This window comes from Octodon degus, unplaced genomic scaffold (assembly GCF_000260255.1).
Source record: "Octodon degus isolate 3935 unplaced genomic scaffold, OctDeg1.0 scaffold00018, whole genome shotgun sequence".
Taxonomy (NCBI): domain Eukaryota; kingdom Metazoa; phylum Chordata; class Mammalia; order Rodentia; family Octodontidae; genus Octodon; species Octodon degus.
In genome coordinates, this window is record NW_004524594.1 from 21,967,812 (window position 1) to 21,978,096 (window position 10,285).

Genomic DNA, 10,285 nt, shown 5'->3' on the forward strand with positions numbered 1-10,285 from the left:
ACCAGCAAGTGATCTGCAACTGAAAGAAGCTGTACATATAGGCGCTCTATCATGTGCTTGAATGTCACTGAAGGGACATCCTTGATGTTAGTTTCTTTGGCCCAGCAGAGAAGCAGAAGTAAAAGAAAAGAAGGAGGCCTTCATGAACTCTGAGGACACAGGATCTGAGGGACATGGGGTAACCTCTGACCTGAGACAGGAAGATAGAGATTTCATGGACTTTCGCTAAGGGTGGAGTTTGAGGGGCAGGTTCAGCGAGACGCGAGACATGGAAGGAGCTAACTGGGGGCTTCCTTGTGTGTTCAGGAAGGGTATATCCAGGACTGGGATGGGGAAGAAGCGATAAGTTCTGGCCCTAGTATGAATTGCTAAAATCATTGTTGGTCATCTAATATGGCTGATGCCCTTAAAACAAAGCCCATCTTCCCCAAGACCACCTTCCCTTCTTGTCCAACTCAGCCCAGGACATAATTTACTTTCATCCTTCCAGATGCCTCAGGGAAGGCCCCCAATCAGTGTCTCAGGTATATCTAAGCATCCCCTTCAAACTCCACCACTGGAAAAAGGCCATAAATGCCTCAGCCTCCCTTTGTCTAACTGAAAGAGAAAATTCCTCATCCTTCCCCACATTCTCTCCCATGTCCTCAAAGAAAATAAAGCCCCTTTCCCTTTTTCCTTCTGACTCTTTCTGTGCTCTGCCAAGCATCTGAAAACACCTATCAAGAAGGACGAAGTGGTCATTGGGAAGATTAGCTGCTGTTTTTGGGATTCAGCCATGTTGAATGAGGACCATGATAATTTAGCAGTTTATACTTGGGCTGGAACTTATCACTTGACTCTGAAAAAAATCCTGGAAGAAATATTTCAATGTTCTCCACTGCACCAACCTCATTGACAAAGCTTAGGAAGATGTCATGTACCAGACCCTAAACTCAGAGTAGAGAAAACTGTGCACAGAACGGGTTACTGAATGAGATTTTTGAAGGGTCTGCTCCGCAGGGAGTGGAGGAGATTCTTGTCCACAGGCAAGAATATGGGTCTGCATATCAACGGTATGGACATAAGTGAGCCTGCTTAGAACCATAAGGAGAAGCTGACGAGGAAGAACTTGCTGAACTTGAGTGACTGCTGAAGGTGCTTGCTGAGGAGTGCTCCACTGAAGAAGAGGAGAAGAGGTTAGAGCGATGTGATAAAATCTATTATGGAAAAATGAGCAAGACCCAGGTTTTCTTTGAGAAGCACCACCCCAGCATATAACTGTAACAGTGTTCAATCTGATGAACAATAATGTGGCCTCCTTTCTGAAGGGTTATGTGTTGTAAGTAAAAAATGAGGCAGGCTCGAAAGTTTAAAAAGAGCTTTATTTTAGCTGGTACCCAGCGGCAACACCTGGCAGAAAGTGCCTAAGTGCGCACCGAAGGGGGGGTGGGGGGTGGGGTTTATAAAGATTAAAACCACAAAGCAGGCGGGGTAATAACTCGGGAAGTTCAAAAAGTCATGGCATCTGTTGAGACTAAATATGGTTATAGGTCGGTCTGGAGTGGTCTTGGGAAACAGAAGTCACATTGGAACTCAAGGGTGGGATGGGGGCTTCAGGAAACAGGTGTTCTGTGAGACAAAGCACATATTGGAATTCAAGGATGGGATGAGGGGCTTGGGAAGCAGGAAGTCACATTTTACAGCAGCTGACATGGTTCACTAAGACGGCCCATACAGAACAGGATGGCGGCGCTTTGGTCAGGTTATAACATTATGCAGTGCGAGAAAGCACAAGTGAGGTTAGACATATGTATTTTTTTTCCATTAAAATTTAAAATTGACTCTACAGCTAAGAGACAAGGGAGAAAACCCCTGAGAGAAATCTCCCTAAGGAGGGGGACTCACCCTTCAAACAATTCTCCACCTACATTCTGTCTGCCAGGCCAGAAGTCACCTCAAGCAAGGTTAGTGTTCTCTCTTCATGCCCATGTACTTTGTTTCATACTTTATGGATAGAAATTCACATGGTTCAGAACAAATTGGCCTTATTTTATTCATTCATTCATTCATTCATTCATTCATTCATTCATTCATTCATTTATTGCAGTACCAGGGATTGAATTTGGGACCTTGCCCTTGCCAGGTAGGTGCATATGCCACTGAGCTACATCCCTGGCCCAGAACAGATTAACCTTATTTACATCAAACCTTATGGGAAAATTCGATCTGATTTGTGACCGGAATCAAGGAACAAATTAAATTCTTTTTTTAAAAAAAAACAAATTAAATTATTGAACCAAGGTACTACTGCAACTGAATAAACTAAATTGAAAGCCAGGACCTAAGTGAGCTAAAGATAAACCTTGGGAAACCAGAATACAAAGGACAAAGAACAAGTCTCTAAATAAACCAGAAGAAGCCTCAGGGGGCTGGAATGCAAAGAACAAAGAAGCAAGACAGCCTGCTTTCCAGACATCAAAAGCCTGGCAACAGCCAACAGCAAGCAGCGTCCCTGCATTCGCTCACGTTTCCAAAATGGTATCTTTTGCACTGGAGACTACATAAAAGCATTGTGGGGCACACCTGGAATTCCAGCACTCCAGAGGCTGAGCCAGCAGGATCACAGTGGGTCTGAGGCCAGCCTGGCCGACGTAGTGAGTTGAAGGCCAGCCTGAGCTATGTAGCAACACCCAGTCTCAAGGAAAAAAAAAAAAAAAAAAATCTATGATAGCCGCTTTTTGGAGTCCCTCCTCAAAGTGGGAACTTTTGTTTTTGTTCTTTCCAGTAAATCACACAGCAGGCCATTCCCCACTGATTGCTGTTCTGTCATCTCTTTCTGCATGGCCCTGAACGAGGAAGGACCCAGAGGGAGCTGGTAAAACCATGATCTGGCTCCTGGCTCTGCGTAGGCCCCTGAGGAGGTGAATCTGGCACATATCCGAACCATCAGAATGGCAAACCATGACGGTGGGCAAGAGCAGCAAGATGCTGCAGCACGCTGACTACAGGATGAGGTGCATCCCCCCGGATGGCCAGGTCTTCATCGGCACCTTCCAGGCTTTCAACAAGCATATGAGCTCGATCCTCTGTGACTGTGATGAATTCAGGAAGATCAAGCCAAAGAACTCTTAGCAAGCAGAAAGGGAAGAGAAACGAGTCCTCGGCCTGGTGCTGCTGCGAGGGAGAACCTGGTCTCTATGACAGTGAAAGTCATATAGGAACATGAAATTCCCATCCTGGCCTGGATGAGTTCATGTTCTCTAAAACCAAAGAATGAATTTTAGGAACAAATGGAGGTTGATGGTAAAACTTTATTGCAAAGGAAAGCTTCTGTCGGAGAGGGACAGAAGGGGGGCCCGAGCGGGTTGCCCAGGAAGCTGTCTCTTTCAGGTTTTTACAGGACAAAACCTTGAAGGGCTAAGGTAGAGACAAAGGGGTCCTGCTTAGGCGGATACAGAGTGGGACAAAACTATGGTCAACAATGGGATTACAAGCACCATTGCTCAGGTAAAATTTATTAGGCCCAGGACCAAATGGGGTAGCGGTCACGCAGCAAGGGGGCATGAATGTAAAACGGGACCTTATCTAGTGGCCTTCAGTCGATGATTTTTCCCGACTAATGAGCAATCCTGGATGCCAACTTTAGGGAAGTCAGCATTTGTTTGATCTTTAGGTCTGGCTCACACCACGAGCATCTCCCCCAGTAAGGTGTCTGGGCTTTGTCACCTCCTTCGAAGGCCTGACCCTGTCTAACTATTTACAATATTTCTATCTAACTCAGACTGCCTGCAGCAGAAGGACCTCTTCCCAAAGACACTGGCATTGCCTGAGTGCCACTTGCTGGAGCTGCTGGGGGCCCAGGAATCGGTAGGTAGGGCTGCAGGTAGAGGAATCCCAGCTGGTGCTCCCATGCCACAGGCTCCTGCAGGACTTGCTGGGCCAGCCTGCGGGGTTGGTGGGCCATCCCAGCAGGCGATGACCCCACAAGGAAGAGGCACTGTTGTGGCTGCTGCGGCTGCTGCTACAGCTAGTATTGCAGGGGCCCTGACCCAGTACCCACCTGCCTGGCCGTGGGGGTCCTCCACCACCTATGGGCCAAGGGGCACCCCCCTCCAGGAATGATGGACCCTCCTCCTGGCATGTAACCACCCATGGGTCCCCCAATGGGGATCCCTCCTGGATGAGGGACTCCTATGGGCATGCCCCCTCCAGGGATTCAGTCCCCTCCCTTAGGAATGTGCCCACCATGGCCTTAGACTCGTCTTGACCCTCCTCTGCTCCCTGCCTGTTTCCTGTGAGGCTGTACACAGTCCTTTTATTTGCTTGTGGCCTATGAAACTGGTTCATAATAAACTCTTTCAAGAGAAAAAACAAACAAACATTATCTGATCATCTCACATTAGGCCCTACCTCTTTTTTTTTCAGGACTGGGGATTGAACTCAGGACCCTGTGCTTGCCAGGTAAGCACTTATACTACTGAGCCATCTCCCCAGCTCCAGGCCTTACCTCTTGAAATTTCCACCTTCCCAATACTGTAAACTTGAGGATCAGCTTCTAGCCCATGATACTTCAGAGGACAAATCACATCCAAAGCACAAAAATCTTCCTATCTAAAAAATAAAGCACGAGTAAAGCTCCTGAGGAAGAGCATGCTCTTTTTATTTTATTTTTTAGATAGGGTCTCAGCTAGTTCAGGCTGGCCTTGAACTCACTATGTAGCCCAGGCTAGCCTCAAACTCATCATAATCCTCCTGCTTCAGCCTCTTGAGTGTTAAAATAACAGGCGTGTACCACCATGCCTGGCTGTGTCTAGTCCTTCTTGCTCATGAAAAGCTGTTTCTTTATTTGACTGTGAGTATGTGAAGAGGATATGGTGGAGAGCATCCTGTTTTGGAACTTGGGATCAGGCCAGAGGCAAGACACAGCACCAAGGAACTTTGGAAAGTGTACAGCTTTTGTTTGTTTGTTTTTTTTTTTAACCCTAGCGGGCTGGGGGACAATGAAATTCAAATCACCAGCCCCATCTTGGGGCTTTATAGTCTCTTACAGAATTTTTGGAGGAAATACAAAAAGCAGACAAGGGCCGGGGAGATGGCTCAGTAGAATAAGCACTTCCCTGGCAAGCACAAGGGTCTGAGTTCAATCCCCAGTTCCGCAAAAAAAAAAAAAAAAAGACAAGAGGATATTCTACAGTTGGTTACACATGTTTTGTCATACCTTGATAGGCAGGATTTATCTTATGCAGCTAATTGGAGTTACTATCATATAACAAGGAGGTCCAGATTATGGTTAGCAGGCAGAATAAATAATTGCCTAAGACTGAACCAAGCTGTCCTCAAGGTAGTAAGTCTCTGGAAAACTTGAAAGCCAGCAAAACATAACAGGATGCACCCCTGATTGAACTACTCCTATCTTGCAGCTGGCACTGGAATGGTAAGGCTTGTTAAGTTTTGTAATTTTCTAACTATAGGAATAGGCTGCACTTTCCAGTTTCGTCCTTGTTGTAGTGTTAGAAGTATAAGTGTTAAGGTTTCCTTTACATTCAAAACTGCTTCTACATACCGCCATGGTCTCTCTGGTGCTTCCCTCAGGTCCCTGTCTTAGTCTGTCCAGACTCCTTGTAAATAACTAAAAGTTATCTCTTACGGTCTGCAGGCCATAAAGTCTAAAATCAAGGTTTGAGTCTATGTAGTGTCCGGTGAGGCCCACATTTCTGTCTGAGATGGCATTTTCTGGGTAGAAGGGGTGAGATCATTTTCCGGGACCTCTTTTATTTTTATTTATTTATTTATTTATTTTTAAATAGCTGCACTGTATTTTATTTATTTATTTTTGGCAGAACCGGGGATTGAACTCAGGCCCTTGCACTTGCTGGGCAAGTGCTTATTCTACTGAGCCATCTCCCCAGTCCGGGGACCTCTTTTATAAGGGTCCCATTATATCTGTATGTCCTCCCCACAGTGCATGTTGAAGCCCCATTGTGGAGTATTAAGAAGTAGGACTAGCTGGGATCTTTAAGAGGTAATAAGGTCACAAAGGCTCTGTTCTTATGAATGGATTGATTCATTTATGGATTAACAGATTATGGACTAATGAGTTATTGTGGGAGTGGCTTTGTTACCAAATCGAGTTCTCTCTGGTTTGCTCTGTGTCACCATGAGATGTTTTCTGCCATGTCATGACCCAGCAAGGCCTCCACCAGATCACAAGCAGAAGTCAGTATCGTGCCCTTCGTCTTCCAGAACTCTGGCTAAATAAACCCATTTTCTCTATAAATTACCCAGCCCTAGGTATTTAGTTATTGCAAAAATAAACAGACTGAGACCAGCAACAGTGTTGTTCTTGAGGATATGATCCCCATGACGTAATAATTTCCCCAAAGGGCTCCCCCAACACCATCACATTGGTGGTCAGATTTTAACAAATAGATTTGCAGAGGCACCTACTCTGAGACCACAGGCTCAGCCAAGGCAGAGAGACAGCTGGGGATTAATTTCAGCAGCACTTTCTCAGTTTGAGAGTCCCACATAATGAACCCACTGAGGCTTCCTCTCCCTGGAGACTAAGAATGTTGCTTGTCCCAGCCACCACCTCAGCTGAGACAAGCTCCCAAAGTAAGCCTTCAGAGGTCCTAGCTTTGTGCAAGGATTTTGTTTTTAACCTCTCTCTCTCTCTGGCTGGCACACACACACACACACACACACACACACACACACACACAGAGTTTATTTTTCATCTTTTGTCCACAGGATTTAGCTTATGCAAGTTAACTGGGGTACTATGGTATAACAATGAGGTCTGGGTTATGGTAAACAGGAAGGATAAATCATTGCCTAAGACTGAACCAAGCTGTCCTCAAGGTAGCAAGTCTCTGGAAAACTTGAAATAATATACATAATTTTATTACAAATTAAAAAAAAACAACACAAAATGCAACATCCTAAACAACTCAAAACTTAACTATTGGTACTAGTTCCTGCAAATTTGTGGTGCTACCTTCCACATGGAAGAAACCATTAAATATTTAGGAACATTCAACATCAAAAGCTTTAAAATCTAACTGTATGTAGTAGCCCCTCAAAAAGCTACAACCTGAATTTTTTAAAAAAAGTATTTTTTTCTACAAAGAATTTTATTAGCTATACAAAAATCTGTACAGTTTTTATACTGAAGCTAATGTTGAGCTGCACTTGAATTCACATTCTTAGCAAAACAATTGCCTGAGCACACATTCACTCCATACGCCATTACAGGACAGCCGCTTATTCTTCTTCTTCCTCCTCTTTCTCTTCCTCCTCTTCTTCTTCCTCCTCTTCCTCCTCATCTTCTGGTTCACTCTTCTTCTTTGAGCCTGTTGGCCTACCAGGGCCCTTCTTTCCTGCTTCACTTTTGCCCTTGGCACAGTATGCAGCAATATCCTTTTCGTATTTTTCCTTGAGCTTAGCCGCTTTTTGTTCATATGGTTGTTTATCTTTGGCTGACTGCTCAGACCACATTTCTCCCAGTTCTTTTGCAGTATCTCCAATGGACAGGCCTGGCTGTTCACTTTTGATCTTTGGGCGATGTTCAGAGCAAAACAGGAAAAAGGCAGATGGTGGTCTTTTAGGTGCATTTGGATCTTTCTTCTTTCCCCTCTTATCGCCAGCTTTGGGAGGAACGTAATTTTTCATCTCCCTGTCGTAGCGAGCTTTATCACTCTTCGCCATATCTTCAAACTTCGACTTTTCCTTGGCAGACATGGTCTTCCATCTCTCCGAGCACTTCTTGGAGAACTCGGCAAAGTTGACCGAGGAGTCAGGGTGCTTCTTCTTGTGCTCTTCGCAGCAGGTCTGCACGAAGAAAGCATACGAGGACATCTTGCCCCGCAGCTTGTTGGGGTCTCCCTTGCCCATGGCGGCGCGGCCTGATGTAGCTTTTCCTCAGGGTCCCGCACAGCGGCCGAGAGCAACAGAGACACTTCCTTCCTAGAGCTCCGGCGAGAACTGGTTTCTGGAAAACTTGAAAGCAAGCAAAACATCACTGAATGAGGTTTAAAACCTAGGCTTTTTCCTTTGAGAAATGTTATAGGGCAAATGTTAGAGTGCCCCCTTGTGGAGGTCCCATGCAGACTAAAATGACCATTTTAGGCAGCCAAAATGAAACCTCACAAATAGTAAAGAACTCCATGTGTATCATACTTTTTTCCTACGTGCCCTGTAGAGCCGCCACACAGAACTAGAGCTCATCTGGCCTTCCATGTTTCATGCCCTAGTGCTTCCTTAGCGTGAGTGCTGTTTCTCTTTGGTGGCCCTTGTTAAGTACAATAAGGCTTCCTTGAAAACAAACACTGCAGTTCTGGGACAGACTCTTTGGTTACCAAGCTGGCCACTAAATGGTGGGTGGGCAGGCGGTGGAGCAACATAGATACTTGGACAAGGGGATGATGCACATCCAGGGCTGGTTGGAGCAGAACAGGATGAGATTTTATCAAACAGAGTGCAATTTAAAACTCACAAAATGTTATTTACGAAAATTTCCATTTAGTATTTTTAGACAATGGTTGATCTCTGATAGCTGAAATTGCAAAAGTAAAACCTCAGATAAGGCAGGAATGTTGTAGAAGGGTTGACCCCGCTTCCTTCTGCCCACCATCCATCTATAATCTGAGCAGGTTCTTTCCAATGTATATGGAGAAATACTTTAATACTGAGCACACAGTAACCTGAGTCTGGGGGCCCCCAAGGATGGGAAATGCTAGCCGTCTTTCTTGCCCACAATGCTTGAGATCAGAAGTATTTTGGAATATTCCTTTTTTTTTTTTTCAGAACCGGGGATTGAACTCAGACCCTTGTGCTTGCCAAGGAAGCGCTTATTCCACTGAGCTATCTCCCTGGGCCCTAAATGTGGGTTTTGTTTTGTTTTGTTTTGTTTTTTTGGCAGAACTAGGTATTGAACTCAGGCCTTGTGCTTGCCAGGAAAGCACTTATTCCACTAAGCCACCTCCCCACCCCCCAGAATATTCCTATATATATGATGAGCCATATCTTGAGGATGGGACCCAAACCTAAACAAAAAAATTCACTCATGTTTCATATTCATCTTATACACAAAGCCTAGAGATAATTTTATGAAATATTTTAAGTAATTCTGTGCATAGAACAATGTTTCATGAGGTAGAAATATGTGTGCCTTGAAATCAGTGCACAAAAGGTTTTGGAATTTTAAGGGATGGCCAAATAGCTCAGCAGATTAAAGTGCCTGCTGGGGCCAGGAAATGGCTCAGTAGAATAAGCGCTTCCCTGGCAAGCACAAGGGCCTGAGTTCAATCCCCGGTTCCGAAAAGAAAAATAAATAAATAAAGCACCTGTTTAGGCAGATACGGGGGCCAGACAGCAATTGAGACCTGGGCGTGGTGGTGCAGGCCTGTAATCCTAGTGCTTGGGAGCCTGAAAATAGGAGGATCACTACAGTCTGATCTACGTAGGGAGATCCTGTAGACCCTTTCTCCCCTGTACTAAATAAAAGAGAGAGAGAAACCTGAACACATTACTGATAGCAGCTGAGATGACCAATCCCCAAGTGGCAGCCCCCACCCTACTGACCTACACAAGGGCTTCCTGGGATGAGCAGAACACAAGGAGTCATACTGCCACCCCCTTAGAGAAAGTCTTAGGTTAAAAACACAACACAGTAGCTGACTCTTCAAAGGAAAGAGCATAGGAAATAAGAAATAATTTGAACTTCTCTCTCCCCACCTTAACTAGCTGAGTTGTGGACAACCTGGAGGCTGCAGGAACAGTGTTATGATTCGGGTGTGTCCTTCCTGGAATTGTAGTCTTTTTTTTTTTTTTTTTTTTTAGTGGGAAGTAAACTCAGGACCTTATACTTGCCAGGCAGGCATGTTAATGCTACTTATGAGTTAAAATCTTCTGGAAGTAATCGTGTCATAAGGACTCTGTCCTCATAAATAGATTCATCTGTTTGCAGATTAATGGCTTTATAGGTTATTTTAGGAGTAGTTTTGTTATAAAGGCAGCTCTATCTAACACACTGTGGGATGCTCGGGTTTGTTACTATGCAGCAAGAAAACCAAGCAGGAACCCAATGCCACTGAGTATGGTGGCACACACCTGTAATTCCAGCACTGGGGAGGCTGAGGCATGAGAATGGCTGTGGGTTCAAGGCCAGCCGGACTAGATACTAAGTTCAAGGCCAGTATGAACTACATAGCAAGACTCTATCTAAAAGAAGAGTAAGAAGGAGAAGGAGAAGGAGGAGGAGGAGGAGGAAGAGGAGGAAGAGGAGGAGGAGGAGGAGAAAGAAGAA

At 45.0% G+C, this 10,285-nt stretch overlaps 2 pseudogenes; one reads left to right on the top strand and one right to left on the bottom strand.

Annotated features, from left to right (window-relative positions):
- Positions 1-2,940: 2,940 nt before the first annotated feature.
- On the top strand, positions 2,941-4,235 carry LOC101567299 (annotated as a pseudogene).
- A 3,007-nt stretch (positions 4,236-7,242) lies between these two features.
- LOC101580423 lies at positions 7,243-7,872 on the bottom strand (annotated as a pseudogene).
- Between the last annotated feature and the right edge of the window lie 2,413 nt (positions 7,873-10,285).